Raw genomic sequence first — 16155 nt, forward strand, 5'->3', positions numbered from 1 at the left:
TCACAGATACCACCTTTACCAAGTCAAATCCATGTGGGCCTCCTGAGAGGATGCTGAAGGAGAACAAGCATCACCCCTCTGGTGTGCCTGCCAAGAATGCACCATCTGAGCCTCATCATGAGATCACATCAGACAAATCTAATTGAAGAACATGCAGCCAAACAACTGGCCTAGATCCTTATGTCAAGGTTACGAAAGTTAAAGAAAGAGTTGTTCCAGACTGAAAGAATCCAAAGAGACATGATCCTGGACAAAATAAAATGGACCAGAAAATTTTTATTTTATTTTGCTATAGAGAATATTAGTGGAACAACTGGCAAAATTTGAAGGAAGTAGATTAGGTAATTGGATTGTACCAATGTAAATTGCCTAGTTACAATCATTGTATTTGGTTATGTAAGAGAATGCTTTTGCTTTTAGAAAACACACTGAAATATTTAGGAGTAAATAGACAACATCATGTCTGCACTTTACCCTCAAACAATTCATAATAAATTATATATGTGTGTTTAGATGTATTTTTTTGTGTATATTATGAGTGAATATATATATATATAGTTCAGGGAGTCCCTCAGCCCAACCTGCACTCTCTACAATCGGGGACCCCTTGGGGGATGTCCTACTGGGACGCTGGCTCCTAACCACTTACCTGCCTGCCTGATTACCCCTAACTGCCTCTGTCTGTCTGCCTGCCTGCCTGATCGCCCCTAACTGCCCTCCCCTGCTGACCGTGCAAAACACCCTGTTTCTCAGCCTAGATTTGCCCAATAGTTTTAGCATCCAATGAGGTTTCTTACTTGAAATAATTATTACCATGTGGGTTGCCAAATGGTGAATACGTCAACCACATTTTTTATTCATTTGTTTAGAGTCCATTTTTTTTTATTGTTTTCAATATTTTTTATTGTGGTAAAATACATATACATGCCATCTTACCTATTTTTAAGTGTAAGTGTAGTGGTTGTTCTCTTTTAATTCTCACCCTCAACTTCCCTCCCCTGCCAACCTGATCTCATCCCCAACAGCCTTCCCCTACTGCCTGGTTGCCCCCAACTGCCCTCCCCTGCTGGCCTGATTGCCCTTAACCCCCTATTAGCCTGATCTCGCCCCAAACTGCCCTCCCCTGATGGCCTGAACACCCCTAACTGCTCTGCATTGACTCCCACCACCATAGCTTTGTCTGGAAGGAAGTCAGACATCCAGAAAATGGCCAGTTGATCTGGTCTAATTAGCATATTACTCTTTTATTAGTATAGATAGATTATATAGGATAGGATTGCTTAAATGCAAGGGAGGGGGGAATCCTTTTTCAGCAGGAGGAGATGCTCTTGGCAGACAAAATACAAAATCCTTATATCTGGACTGATAGCCAGCCATATGCACTATACTGCCAAACTGGTCATTAAAAAATGGAACCTCTTTCTTACACCTTACACCAAACAGCTGTTGCCCTTAAAACCCCTTCTCAGCCCCCACCTTAGATTCTGCCTTAGCAGTTCACCCAGATTGAGTTTTGATTGATTGGTTTCTAAGCCAGTCAATGTCAATAGTTCCACATCCTAGGCACCCACTGGCTCTTCTCAATTCACCAAAATTTGATTCTGATTGGTCAGTTTCTATGCCATTCAGTGTCTCTGGGCCTATCTCTGGGCCTGATCAGAGAGACAGGGCTGATTAGCAGCCGCCCTGGGATGCTGGCGACTGGGCTAAACTGCTGACCTCTTGGAGAGAGAGAGGTGTGGTGGCTGGTGAGGCCTGGAGAAAGAGAGGCAAGGGCTGATAAGCAGCTGCCAAAGAGACTACAGATCAGAACCCGCTTCTCTCTCTCTCTGAGAGGTCAGCAGTTCAGCCCGCTTGCCAGTCCCCGCCCACCCGAGCCTGCTAGCAATTTGCCTGATGTTCAGTCATCCCTTTGGTAGTTTTGGACATTATGGATCCTGGAGATAGATAGATAGATAGATAGATAGATAGATAGATAGATAGATATATATATATATATATATATATATATATATATATATAGAAAGAGAGAGAGAGAGAGAGAGAGAGAGAGAGAGAGAGAGAGAGAGAAGGGGGATGCCCTTTGAAGAAGCAATACTTAGGGTGAGCTATTAGTGACAAGAAAGAGCAGTTGGGGCAGAGGAGCAGCTAGTGCAAAGGCCCTGAGGCTGAAAAGCACTTGGCGGGTGTAAGGAGCAGAAAGAAGTCCAGTGTGGCTGAAGCTGAGTGGGCAGAGAGGACTTTTGCCTTTTTTTCTGATAACAATGGGAAGCAATAATCAATTCTTTAAAGGAGGATAGCAAGGTCCAATTTGCATATTGAAAGCCCACACTGGCTTCAGCGTGAACAACAGAGCAGGGGGTGGGGCAAAGGTGGGCATGGGGAGACCAATTAGAGCCCTTGTACACATCCAGGTGGGGTGATGGGGCGTGGACACCATGGCACACCAGAGCACAAGACAGATGGAAAAAGTGCATGAGTATGGGGATGCTCAGGAGACAAAAAATAAAATGGAACTTGGTGGTGACTTTATGTGCCCTCTGGTCCTCTTCTTTCAAGCTTTGGATCAGTTCATGGAACGGAACCTAAGATTTCAAGGTGAATTATTCAACCCCATCCTTGCTATAGGTTTGGATTTTCTTTTGTTTGTTATGCCTGCGTTCCTTTTCCAGACAATTCCTCAAAATACAGAACTAGAGACGGAGCAAATTTGCACTTTGGGGAGGTCTTAATGTGTATGGAAATGGTACTTAGGCACAAAAGGGCGGGGACACAGGCCACATCTCTGAGGTTAACACCGGTTTATAATGTCCCTGCACAAAGCAGGGAAGTGCCATGTGCTGGGGGCCAGATCCCCTTCCACAGCCAGACCACAGCCTCAGAACCCCTTCCCCCAGGGAGGGCAGCTGTCTATGCCGCCTGGAAGACGGCCGGCCCCTCCCTCATGAGAAAGCACAGCAGATGCTCTGCTCTAATGTCCCGTCACTCCAGGGAACGGCACCATTTTTATGATTAATCAGTTGCACATTCTCAGGGACATATGTGAGGTGAGTATCCAAGGACAACAAAAAGCCCTGCAGAGAGAAGATAAATTGAGCCCAGCCCCTGTAGCTGTGAGTAAGAGAACCAGATTGATTGTATATATTACATAAATATCTCTCCCTGCAGACCACTGCCAAAACAAGGACCATTTTCATCTAAATTCACCAGGAAACAATTTTTTAAAAACCTACAAGTTATGTAAATGGTGGGGCAGAGTTGTCAATGATAAATATCTCCTTCACAGACGTCAAATAATAAGGAGCTAGTGAGCCTGCAACAGTGATTATCACTTATAAAGTAGCGCCTAATAAATTAACCAAAAACACACACACACAGAGCTTTTGTGCTCAAAAGGATTCTCCCAAGAAGGAACCAAATCAAGCAGGAGTGTTTCAAGTTGCTTTGCAAAGCCCTGCTCAGATGTCAGCGCCTGTGTGAGGCTTTCTGATCTCTCAAGCTGAATTAATAGGCCTGTCCTCTGAGCACTCTCGCACTGCTCAGTGGGTAGTGGAATTATTCATCAGGGTAAGCCTCTCTGATGATTCTTGCCCATCTCAGCACCTCGCATCCTGCTCAGCTACTTTCTCACTCCGGGCCTCAAAGAAGATGCAAATATGGAAAGCATTCCTAGTTATTGAGCTGGCAGCTGCTAACATGGAAGAATTATAATAATTCATGGGGCCAGGCACTTACTTTAGGCGTTCGTTCCTTTAATTCCCACCATACCTTTAACGAGGCAGGTACCTCAGGGTGAGGAAACTGAGCAAGAAAGGAAAAGAGATGTGTTTATGGTCACGTTGCTGGGCAGTAGGGATGATCAGGATTCTAATTCAGGCAGTCTGACTGCCATCTCCCAGAAGAGCTGGGAACTCACTGGCCTGGGAGCCAAAACACAGGGTCACCTATGTATTTGGTAGTGGATTAGCTGAGGCCCTGGGATTCTCACTGAGCCCCCCTGGCCTCTGGGATTTCCCAGTAATCTTAGAGAGCCAGGTCTCATCCACAATCAGCAACTGTCCCCCGACTGGACTTCACACTATTGAGCACACCCTGGGGCTGTGGGGTTGGCATTTTAGCCAAATGTTTTTGGATGGATTTACTTGGGCATCATTGCTTTCCAGATGCCTTTACTCATCTCATAGCATTTAAAGACTAGAGGCACTGGGCTAAGTGCTTAAAGACAACAAAGACTTAGCAAAGACTTAAAGACAACTCCAGAAACTAGGAGTCCAACAATGAATTCAAACAAGGGAGCAGTCTGGAGATTAAAATCCACAGTTCTAAGCCATGTGATCTCCCTTCAGCCACATGTTTTCCCATCATGCCACCTTGTTTTCCCATTCATGCCACAGCACAGTCACCTGGGCAAGAGAAACTCGTCTTTTACTGCATTATCCTTTTCCTTATGCTTTCTAAACACTTTATTTTATTTGTTGTTGTTATTGCTGCTGTTGTCTATGCACATCTCTTTATTTTAACATTTCAAAGAATCACATGTTCATTCTGACAACTTTACCAGGTGTGGCCACCCCGTAAGTTACACACCCACAGGTACCTGGGAGGTTACCGCACAGCACGATTCTCGTGGCTACTTGTGCTTCAGTGTCACGTTTATTGAAGTGGAAATTTCCATGCTTTTCCATAGCGCTGCAGATCAGAGCAGGCAGTGGGTAGTAAGATTCTGTCAGGAGTGTGTTTCTGACACAGCAGCCCTGGCTCAGAGGCTCTCCCCCTGCAAGAGTCTTAAGCCTGCTTACCGGTTGATGCTTTGGATTTTGGGCTACTTGATGGTTTTGAGGAATTTGCTGTGATCCAGGGGTGTTCCAGGACTTCTTTCAGGGTCAGCCTTTGGTTGGGGGTATGCATCAACAGTCTTGAAGTCAGGTTCCTCGCCCTCTCTGGTACAAAGTCAGGGGATGTGAATTTAACCCGAGATATTCTTTTGTAGGTGTCGTGGTATGCGCTTGCCTCAAAAGGAGGCTTCCCAACTAAAAATTCATAGCAAAGAACTCCTAGGCTCCAGAGACCTACCTTCTTGCCTTCAATCATCTCTGGGGGCAGGTCCAGGGTGCCACAGAGGGTGGCTCTCCTGGAGGATGGGACATGCACAGACCACCCAAAATCTGCAATCTTAAGCTCTCCAGATGATCCAAGGAGCAGATTCTCTGGCTTGATGTCTCTATGAATAACTCTCTTTGAGTTGCAGTATGACAGGGCAGTTGTCAATTCTGTGACATAAGTAGCAGTTCTCTGCTCAGCAAACCTAGACAGTTTCTGAAGTTCTCTACAGACAGTTCCGAGAGGTGCGTATTCCAAAATTACATAGGCACACTCTGGTGGCATCCTGGAAATCACCGTACAGCATGAGAATGTTTGGGGCTGTGTTTTTACTTCTCTTCTTATCTGAGGCTCCACACCTGGTTTCTCCAGCTGGGCTTTGAATAAGGCTTTCAGAGCCAGGATGAACTTACTCTGTTTTTCCCTCACCAGGTACACATTTCCAAACTTTCCTGTGCCCAGAGAGCGACCAATTTCAAAATCTTCCAAAGTTCATTGCCTAGTTTTTGATTCTTCATTTTTCTGTTTTGTAGCCATTTCCTTTTCCTGTCCATGGTGGCATTGCTGGCCAGTGGGGATGATCAGGATTCTAATTCAGGCTTATTAGTGTATTAGCTGTGGCCCTGAGATACTCACTGAGCCCCCTTGGCCTCAGGGGCTGGTGGCTGGGGCTGCTCACTCTTTTGCATATAATTCAGTGGTCTGGACACAGGGCGAGGGACACTGGTTGCCTGCAATTGCTTCTGCTTCAGATTCAGAACCGGTTTATGGCTGGAGACAAGCTTTTGTGCTTGTGAAGGAAACCTGGACAGTTTCTGGAGTAATTCGAAGGGCACAAGACCTGCTGAGCCTGGCCACTATTTGCAGGTAACGAATACTGAGAAGGAAATTGTTGAGTCACCAGAACACATTTTAGACAGTTCCAGGTGGAATCGTAGTCTTAACCAGTCCTGAAATGACATTTTCTTTAGATTTGTCCATGATGCTGAGCTGCTCCCCTCCTCCACCCCACCCTCTGCCCCTGAGCCTGTCCTGGACACCTGCTGGCTCTGGCCTCCGACCAAAGGCTGTCAAGTCCTTTGTGAGCTGAGCCATTAGGACTCAGAGTCATCTATATATATAGAAGACTAGTATGCAAAGTGTCCCCTCGTGAGTTCAACCAGGAGACTGGGAGTTCAATCTCTCGCTATGACATGCGCTGACCACCAGGGGGTGGCACAGAGCAAAGGAAGGCCCCAGCTAGCAGCCAGACATCCAGCAGTCAGACATCCCCTGACTGGTCTCGGATTGTGAGAGGGTGCAGGCCGGGCTGAGGGACCCTCCTACCCCACATAAATTTTGTGCACTGGCCCTCTTGTTTTACCGTAAATAGGAGTTAAACTCTCTAGTCTGAAAGCCGATTGGCCTGGGCTAGAGAGGCACTGCTTTTTCATTGGTTCACAGCCAGCCTAATGGCCCAGTCAGGTCCAAGAAAGGCAGACACAGGTGTACCTGCTTTGTAAGGCCCGCTGGACCCATGATGTTCTGGCGTCAGCACCGCTCTCCGGGAGGTCTCTAAACACGTTTTGTATTCCAGGGACACTGTCTCTTCATGGTTCAGTGGGTTGGGAACCATTTACAATTTTCATACTGACCTTTCTGAAACATTAGTCAGTGATCAACAAAGCATTTCCTTCGCACTAAGGGGGATTACAGCTTGAAATTCAACTTTGTTGTGTACAGTAGGTCAGCTGTCAAAATGGTGCAAAGTCATTTTCTCCTTTCAGCTGCTGCCTTTGCATGTGAGGCCACTGTGGCCTATGCTTCTTTGGAAAATTATAAATGCATAAGATTTTAATGGTTTAAAAAAATCTTGACATGTTTTGCTGATAGAAAAAAAACAACCACAGATGTTTTGACATCCTAGATTGGTTACCTCCACCCGGAACTAAGGAAAGAGCTTATATTCATGGCTGAGAATGAAGAACAGCACAATCTCCGTGGTTGTTTTTCCCACAGGCCTCTGGGCTCTCACTTTGAAGGACATGCCTCAGGTGTAATGACTTGATTGCCTTCTTGTGGGTCCCTTCCTCCTCCTCCCCCATCTCCAGCGGTGAGATTAGAGGTGTCACGTACTCACGCAGAGATCAAAAGGAACCTTTAAAAAAAAAAAAGGGGGGGGGGGCCTTTTCTGGAATCTGTCATTCATCTCCCTATCTTTGAGGTTATTGTGTGCTGCATTCGTCAGACTAGCTATATAGTATCACGCTGCACAAACTAACCTCCCTTCCCCTGGCCTGTGTGCTCTCCCTGACGAAGCAAAGTTAAAGAGGGAGAACCAAAGGAGAGGGAGACCTGGTTGGCTCCTTCTCCTTCAATAGTTTCCTCATTGCAGGTCCTCCCTGGGAATGGAGGCACGCACCTTGGCCCTCCTGCTGATTAGAACGTGTGGCCATAGCAGTGACCCTTGCAGATCCCCGTGACTGACAAGGTCTCCTGAGCCACTCAGGCAGCATCCATGGTCTCTGAGAAGGTGGGAGCCTCTGCCTTTTCATGGCTTGAAAAGTTGGCCAGAAGAAGCAGTGATGCCTCTACAATGCATTCCGAGTGTATTACTTTAAATGGGGCAACTCTGTAGTTAGGGAATTGGTGGTGAGGAAAAGAAAGCTCCAAACTCCATTAAAGCACATTAAAGCAAATGAAATTAGCTTGGGAGTGCAAACACACATCAAGCCATTAAATCACTTAAAGGCACTTAGTGTAGCATGGTGCCCTACAAGTATGGACACTCGAACTGCTTGAGTTGTACTGAGCTCAAGTGTTTGGCAGGATTAAACTTGGAGGCTGATGCTAAAAACCTGCCGTTGTCTAGGAAGCACTGTTATGAAGGACGATGGGAACACGTTTTTAACAAGGGTGTTCTCCTGGTCACTAATGCTACCAGCAATTGTGTGTGTGGCAGTCACTGCCGACACCTAGGCAAGATTCGCCTTCCCTTCTACCTTCCTAACAGAACCTCTCTTTTGTCCAAAATACACGCCCAACAACAACAGAAAACAACCCTGCATTTTTCAGCCTTCCCTGCGGTTAGACGCAACCATCTGATACAGCCTTAGAATGTGCAAGAGAAATCTTTTGGGAATTTCTGGGAAAGTCTAATTTCCTGATAGAAATTCTCTCTCACCATGTCCTCCTTCTTCTCTCTGTTTAGAAGGAATTTGGGATATTGGAAGGGAAGTAGCTGGTCTTTCAAGAGAACAGACTCGACCAGCTAAGCATGGGCGAGCAGAGAGACAAAAGGAGTCTGGCATGTTGGTGCCATCATGAGCTGTTGTGCCAACCCCAGACTGCTGACCTCTGAACTTTCTAGGTGAGGGAAATAAACCACTGTGATTGGGTGTCTGTTTTGTGAAGTTGGAGGCAATCCTTAATCAATATGGAGTGTTTCCTGTCCAATAAACTTTGGAATTGGTAGAGCAAGTACAGGTTCTTGTTACAAGGGCCTTTCCCAACCTTTAGTATCCTAGATGCTTGGTGATGCTTTGAGAGAAGGGTAGATACAGAGTCTCCCAAATTCTATGTAAACTTTTATTTCATTTTACATTTCTTGAGAATTGTGTTCTGCCAGATATAATTTGGGAATCACCTCTCTCTCTCTCTCTCTCTCTCTCTCTCTCTCTCTCTCTCTCTCTCTCTCTCTCTCCTCTCTCTCTTGGGTTCCCAGGAAACAATATACCTTCCTAGCATGTACAAGTATAAATTCTTAGCAAAAGTTAAAACATAAAATCATTACAACTTTAAATACTGCACTGAATTATGTCTCCCTGAAATTCATGTCCAACTGGACCCTATGACTGTGTCCTTATTTAGAAATATGGTCTTTGCAGAAAGTTAAGACAAAGTCATAGGTGGGTTGGGATGGGCCCTAAATCCATTGGTGGTGGTCCTAATAAGGAGGCGAAGATTTGAACATAGACACAGAGGACACACAGACATGGACGAGAAGGCCATGTGACTACAGGGGCAGAGGCTGGAGTGGTTCAGCTATGAGCCAAAAACAACCAAGGATTGCTGGCCCCACCGGAAGACAGGACGAGGCCATGTGGGATTCTTCCCTAGAGCCTGCAGAGCAAGCACAGCCCTGCCCACACCTGATTTCAGACGTCTAGCCTCCAGAGCTGTGAGAGAATCCATTCCTATTTCTATGCATTTCAGGGAATAAATTTCCATCTGTCATATTTTGTTAAGGCAGCCCTAGGAAGCTAATATGCTATGTAACATTGTGACGAAGTTTAAATTGCAATTCTTCCCCTGAATCCAGGAATGAAAATTAAGGATGAACATGGAGCCAGGCCATCTAGGGTGCCTGCCTCAGCCCCACCTATCTTCCTCATCATATTTTAGATTCTCGTAAGGAACTTTTCCTCCTGTCTTTTTTCCCCTCATGACATCAAATGATATCCTGAAAACTCTGACATTAAACAATGAAGACGTTGGCATTTAGAAAGAAATGCCCCGAAGAGCAGCTTTTCAGGAACTCGGGGTTTGCCAGTGATTCTGGGCCCCACCCTGGGCCGGTGTCTTGTCTTCTCTCGGCTCAGTTGGCCTGATCTCTGAAACTCTGGGCTGGACTGGAAGATCCCTCCGCTCCCTCCGCTTGGACATGCTGGGATCCCAGGGGGGATGTCTCCCACAGGTGACATCTGACACCTGCTCCTCAGAAACAAAAACAGAAAGGGCCTTGCTAACGCTTAGGGCTCCTTTTGAGCTTTTGGGAGTTCATTTCTATATAAAATCTTACTTCCTAGGGTAATTCTTTGAAGCGAACTAGAGAAAGGAACACAGTGCAGTGTTTGGTGCGGCGTTTGCCTCGGCATATTGGAAGTCCTAGAGGAGAGGACCGCTTCTTACAAGAGAGGAGGCTGCAATGGGAATCAGGAGGACAATAGTGAATGTGCGTCACCCCTTCCCATCCTTCAGAGACACTCACACTTATAAAACCAACCAATTGTTCACATCACAAAAGCTGTCCTCATTTTATAAACAAGGTTACCAACGATTTCCTTTAAAATAAACGGCACAGCAAACTAATGGCTTCACCTGCTCTTCTTAACCTAAACAAACCAAGTTCCTTCGGATGTCTCTGTATCTGAACTAGCATCCGGCTCCCTGGCCATGTAGGTTGCATCCATTTTCCTGAACCCCAGCTGCTTGTAAGTGTGATGTCCAACACCAGCACAATACTACTGCTTTCAAAACTGACACACACACAAAGGAAGCTTAGGAAAGGAATATATCTTGGAGCTTAACTGTCATTATCTCACTATATCCCACAAGTTACAGAAAATGCAGTGACGTCATGAGAAAAGTGTTCCTGCTTTTTGCAAGGACACACTAGACCCAATGTCTTTATAGGGTACATCACAATATTGTAATTATCAGACATAAATAATTTTAATGTTTTAGGTGCTTGTAACCCTGCCAAAGATGGTTTGAGGAAGCCAAAGAGACTATAAATTCTGTGACACGCACACCCTGTGGACATTTGCAGCTAATTTGTGCTTAGCAAGGTCATAGAAACTTTAAAATAAGATACTGTCTCCATAATTCTCTGTATATCCATACACTATTGACTATTATAGTTAAAACAAAGAAAAAAATAACCAAAATAATGAATTAGATTTTTTAAAGACATAAGCTACACAGGGTTATAAGTTATAAAATTTGTTTACTCAATCCACAAAGATTTGTTTATTGCCTACTATGTGTCTACCTTTGTAATCCAAAAAATTAAATTAATCATAGCATGTGTCTTACAGGGTTAACATAATATTTAGACTTTAAATACATAAACATACAAATGCATATTGTTGTCTTAATTAGCTTAATAACAAAATACCATTTCTGGCTTATAAACAACAGAAATTTATTCCCCACAATTCTGGCAGCTGAAAATTCAAGATCAAGGAGCTGACAGAGTCAGTGGCTGGTGAGGGCCCATTCCTAGACAGCCATCTTCTCACTGTGTCCTCACATGGGGAGGAGGCAAGGGAGCTCTCTGCTGTCTCTTTTAGACGCCACTAATTCCAAATGCCATCACAATGGGGATAGGCTTCAACATACCAATTCTCGGGAGATATAAACATTCAATCTATAGTAAACATTAACACACTCTGACACGTAGGAAGAACTCAGTAAATGTCTGCTACTACTATCTTTATGGAGCCAATTAGAAAGATTTGGAATATATATGGGAGGACTGAGCCAATAGAATTTGCTGATGGATTGGAAAGGGAAGGAAAGGAAAGGAAAGGGAAACCAAAGACAATTTCAAGATTTTTGGCATGCGTAACCGGGAGGATGATGTAATGCAAAGAAAAGTGGGTTTGAAGAAAGAAGTTAAGAATTCTAATAGGGTCATTATAAGTTTGGTCTGAGATGCCTGTAGACATCCATGTGGCAATGTCAAGAAGACAGTTGTGCATACACATCTGCAGGCTGACCACTCAGCACTACTCAGAGTAAGATACCAAGACCAGCAGTATCAGCATCACCTAGGAGCTTGAAGGAAATGCAGAATCTTAGACCCCACCCCAGACCAATGGAACCAGAATCTGCATTTTAACAAGGTCCCCATTTGATCTGTATGCATGTTAAAGTGTGAGAAGCATTGAGCTAAGGTTCTGGAGAGACAGAGACTTTATACTCCTCAGGATATACACGAAGTTAAAGCTAAAGCCTGAATGAACTCCTGTAGGGAGTTGGGTGCCCAGGTGGAATAATAAGACTCTCCCACACTTAAGAGGTCTGGTAGGGAAAAGGGAACCCCCACAGAGGAAGAGAAGGAACATCCAGTGAAGCAAAGGAAAAACCAGGAGAGTGAAGGGTCCCAGAAGCCAAACAACAAAAGAAGTGGTCCGCCATGTTAAATGGGTTAAGTAAGATAAGAACCGCTGATGGGTTAAGTAAGATAAGAACAGGAAAGGGGCCGTCAGATTTGGCAACATAGAGATCACCAATAACTTTGACAAGAGCAGTCTCAGTAGCATAGAGATGACAGTGGGGGAAAGGAAGTGGGACAGTGAACAAAGGCAAGGAGTTTTGCTGAGAGAATAAGAGAGAAATGGGTTACTATCTGAGAATCCGAGAGGCATAGGTAGGGGATACTGGAGCATGCCTGAATGCCAATGGGAATGTTGAGAGAGAGAGAGAGAGAGAGAGAGAGAGAGAGAGAGAGAGAGAGAGAGAGAGAGAAGAAGAAGAAGAAGAAGAAGAAGAAGAAGAAGAAGAAGAAGAAGAAGAAGAAGAGAGGAGGAGGAGGAGGAGGAGGAGGAGGAGGAGGAGGAGGAGGAGGAGGAAGGGGCTGCAAAAAGGAGACCAGTTGCTGGAGTGTTGGTTTTGAGCAGATGAACAGGAAGGGGGTCTGAAGCCCAAAGGATGGCCCCTGATAGAGGCAGTGCTACTCTGCTCATTGCTTCTGTTTCTCAATGAAATCCAAGGCACATAGCAAGGTGGATGGGGGTGGGAGAGAAGATTTAAAGAACGAGAGACTGGATTAGTTAATTTGGAGAGTGAGAAAGTCAACACCTTAGGATTGCCAGGTAATACAGGGAGCTTTTTGTGGCCAGGTGTTTGAGAAATCCCATGCTTTCCCATCACATGCTTCATTTCTCCAGAAATGTTCTGTTCTAATGCAGGAGCCATGACTTATGAGAAAGTGCATCTTCTCCATCAACCCTCACTATTCCTGTAAGCAGTTATTATGTTAAAGGTCACCATCAGCAGAGCAAGACTCGACAAGGGGGTCATCGAAGAGCCACATCAAGATGATAAGGAAGGACAGAAGCCTTCTGTCTCCTCCATGGGATTTATGGCTGGCGGTAATGCAGGACTTCTAACGACATGAAAACACAAGATATCTCCAGAGAGGAAGGTTTTCCTTCTCACAGTTCACAAGAACTGCTGGGTCTCTTGTGAGACTAGTACTTTGGTAAACAACACCACATACTGTTAATTGCCTTAAGTGAATTTTGAATGAGCCCAAAGTCAATAACGCTTCTTGGTTACCTTCCTTGCAGCTTGGAAACCAATGTCATTGAACAATCACATGATTCTTCGCAGCGTCCCCTAATTCTGCTGCATAAAGCCCATTTCTGTGATCCAAAAAATAAAAAATCTAAAGCCTGGCTCTCCCCTGAGCTCACTGTTCTCTTACAACACAACCCACATACTCAGGGCCTGAGTGCAGTGTAGTCACCCTCTTTGTGCTCTATACCCACCTCCATTTCCACTGCTTCAAAAACCTCATTGTCTTGGGAGCTCACATCTAAAATAGACTTCCCATCAGCCCCCTCCCCTTGTGGCTGTCCTCTACCACTCTCCTGGTGTCTCCCGTCATGCACTGATAACTCCATCATCTTCCTCTCTATCGTTACCTTCCTCATTCCCGATGACTTCAAATACACACCACACAGGCACCCATGCAACACCCAGCCTCACAATTTCTTGGCTTCTAACACCAATCATCTCTCCATTCATCCCAGTCCCAGCCACCCAATCCTGTGGTCATATATCCTAGATCTTGATGTCACCAATAAGATCACTACCTCCAACATCTGGATTTCACACCCTATTCTTGGACCATCCCCTTCCAGCCTACCTATTCTGATACCACCCCTCCAGAGGCAAATCTCCAATGCCTCCTAGACCCTCAGTTAACTTTTTCACTATTTACTCCCAAACCTCACTCTTCACACCCCTCCTTGTCTAGACTAAATTAGCTAGTCCAGCTGGGTAACATTCCCTTGCAAAACACTTCTGACTCCTCTGTCCCTCTCCTCTCCATTGTTTTCACCTCACAGAGCCCCACCTTTGGTTAAATGTTACATGACCTTGCTCCACGTGTGCATCTGAGCAGTTGACCCCTGCACACAACTGTGTGGACAGGACTTATTTCAGAACTCCCTGTACACCTTTCTTACCATTACCAGGCAACCTGACCTTCCTTGGTGTAGACTCTTTAAGAAGATCAGTTCCCACCTTCTCATCTCTCTTCAAATCTCCCCCACACCCTCCTCATCCCTACTCTCAGCCAATGGTGTTGTTTCCAATAGCGTAATGAAATGCTTGAAATCAGCCAGCACTACCTCAGTCTCTGACCCAGTCCCACCAACCCACCTGTGTCAGCTGTATGTCACGTCCCCAAAGGAGACTTCCCTGGCCACTCTGGCAAAGCAGCCTCCTCTGCTCACTCCCGCTCTTGTTATCTGAATTTACCTTTTGCATAACAAGTACCAGTGCCTGGCACTGTCTGTGTGTTTGTATGTTCAGTATCTTTCTCTCCTTACCAGGGCATCCCCAGCACCTGGAACAGTAGCTGCTCATAGAGGGTGGTCAGTAAACACTTGTTGACTGACTAACTGACTGATATGCATACACAAATCTTACAAACTTACCTACCGCTGTGATACAGTGCTCATCATTGAGAACATACATCAAATCACATTTTAAAAAGTTATCATTATTGTAAAGCACACATAACATGAAATTTATCACCTTAACCCTTTCTATGTGTACAGGCCAGTGAGATTAAATTCATTCATAATGCTCTACAACCCATCAGCACCATCCATCTCCATAACTCTTTTCACCTGGTAAAACTGAAACTCTATCCTAGGGGTGTCGAACTCAATCAGAGAAGGGGCCAAAATCTAAAATCCAGCCTAAATCGCGGGCCGAATGGTTTACTGAACAGTCATAAACTGTCATTGTGATGGAAACGCAGCGGAGTGCAGTGATGACAGCGCGGTGCAGGCCACATTGCAAGGCCTGGCGGGACGGATTTGGCCCGCGGGCCTTGTGTTTGACACATGTGCTCTATCCCATTAAACAGTGATTCCAGGTGCACCCACTCCAGCCCCTGGCAACCACCATTCTACTTTGTCTCTATGAACTTGACTACTCTAAGTACCTTATGTTAAGAGGAATCATAGAGTATTTGTCTTTCTGTGACTGGATTATTTCACTTAGTGCATGCCCTCAAGGCTCATTCAGGCTGTAGCATATGTCAGAACTTACTTTCTAATCCTGAATAATATTCCATTGTATGCACATACCACATTTTCCTCATCCACACTTGAGTCACTTCTGGGTTTTAGCCATACCTGGCGATCAGGGGAAGATGACACCCCCATCACATCTCTGCTGCTGCCACTGCCAGCAGTGCAATCCTCAGCCCACCCTGGTTACCTGTGCCTCGGGCAGCCCTGGGTGGCTGGGGGGCTGCGGGGACTGGGGGACTCTGGAGGCAGGCATGGAGCAGCCAGACCCACTTTGGGGCAGGCCCAGCCATGCTGCGCGCTTGTTGCCTTGGTGGGGCTGAGGGGACTGGGCACCATTATCTTGTGTCTGTGGGTGCTGCCATATTTAAGGGTGTGGCAGTCAATTAGCATACTTCCTCCTTATTGGCTGTGGGTGCTGCCATTTTAGTGAGGGTATGAAGGTCAATTAGCATATTCCCTCTTCATTAGATAGGATGTAACCTCCCTTTCACACACAAACCCCAAAATCAACAGTAGGGCTGCTCTCTGGGCCAAATTTATCTATTTGAGAGAGATATTACTAAACTGAAAGTATTAATATAAAGACCAGAATTTGGAGTAAGCAAATAAAAAATAATGGAATCAATATTACAGCTGTCTTCCTCTGTTCCTCCCTCTGTCCCTAAGGAGCAGCCTCTCATAATACAAACCACAAAACCCTCCAGAGAAGAACTTCAGAAGCAGCCTGTGCAGGAGGGAAGGATCAGATACCTAGCGCCTGACTTCGCCCTCCCGACATCCTCTTGGTCAGCTCTCCCCATGTCCCCTCATTCTGCTCCCCCTGCCCACCCTCTGCTATGCTTTTTTCCCCCCTTTGAAACTAAAAAAAACATGCTTCCCCTGTTTGCCTGAGCATGGCAGAGCCTCGCTAACATTTAAAAGACAAGAAACAACCAAAGGAGAGATACGTGACATTCAAACACATGAAACGATGCTCAGTGTCATTGATCATTGGGGAAATGCAAATTAAAACCAC

The 16155-nt window shown here is 45.4% G+C and overlaps 1 protein-coding gene and 1 pseudogene across 1 annotated transcript in view; both read right to left on the minus strand.

Moving 5' to 3' along the window:
* Window positions 1-16155, minus strand: part of ADD2 (adducin 2) — a 97246-nt gene that overhangs the window by 69453 nt on the left and 11638 nt on the right. The window lies entirely within an intron of this gene.
* Window positions 4497-6084, minus strand: LOC118717502 (annotated as a pseudogene).

This window comes from Pipistrellus kuhlii, unplaced genomic scaffold (genome assembly GCF_014108245.1).
Source record: "Pipistrellus kuhlii isolate mPipKuh1 unplaced genomic scaffold, mPipKuh1.p scaffold_m20_p_13, whole genome shotgun sequence".
Lineage (NCBI taxonomy): Eukaryota > Metazoa > Chordata > Mammalia > Chiroptera > Vespertilionidae > Pipistrellus > Pipistrellus kuhlii.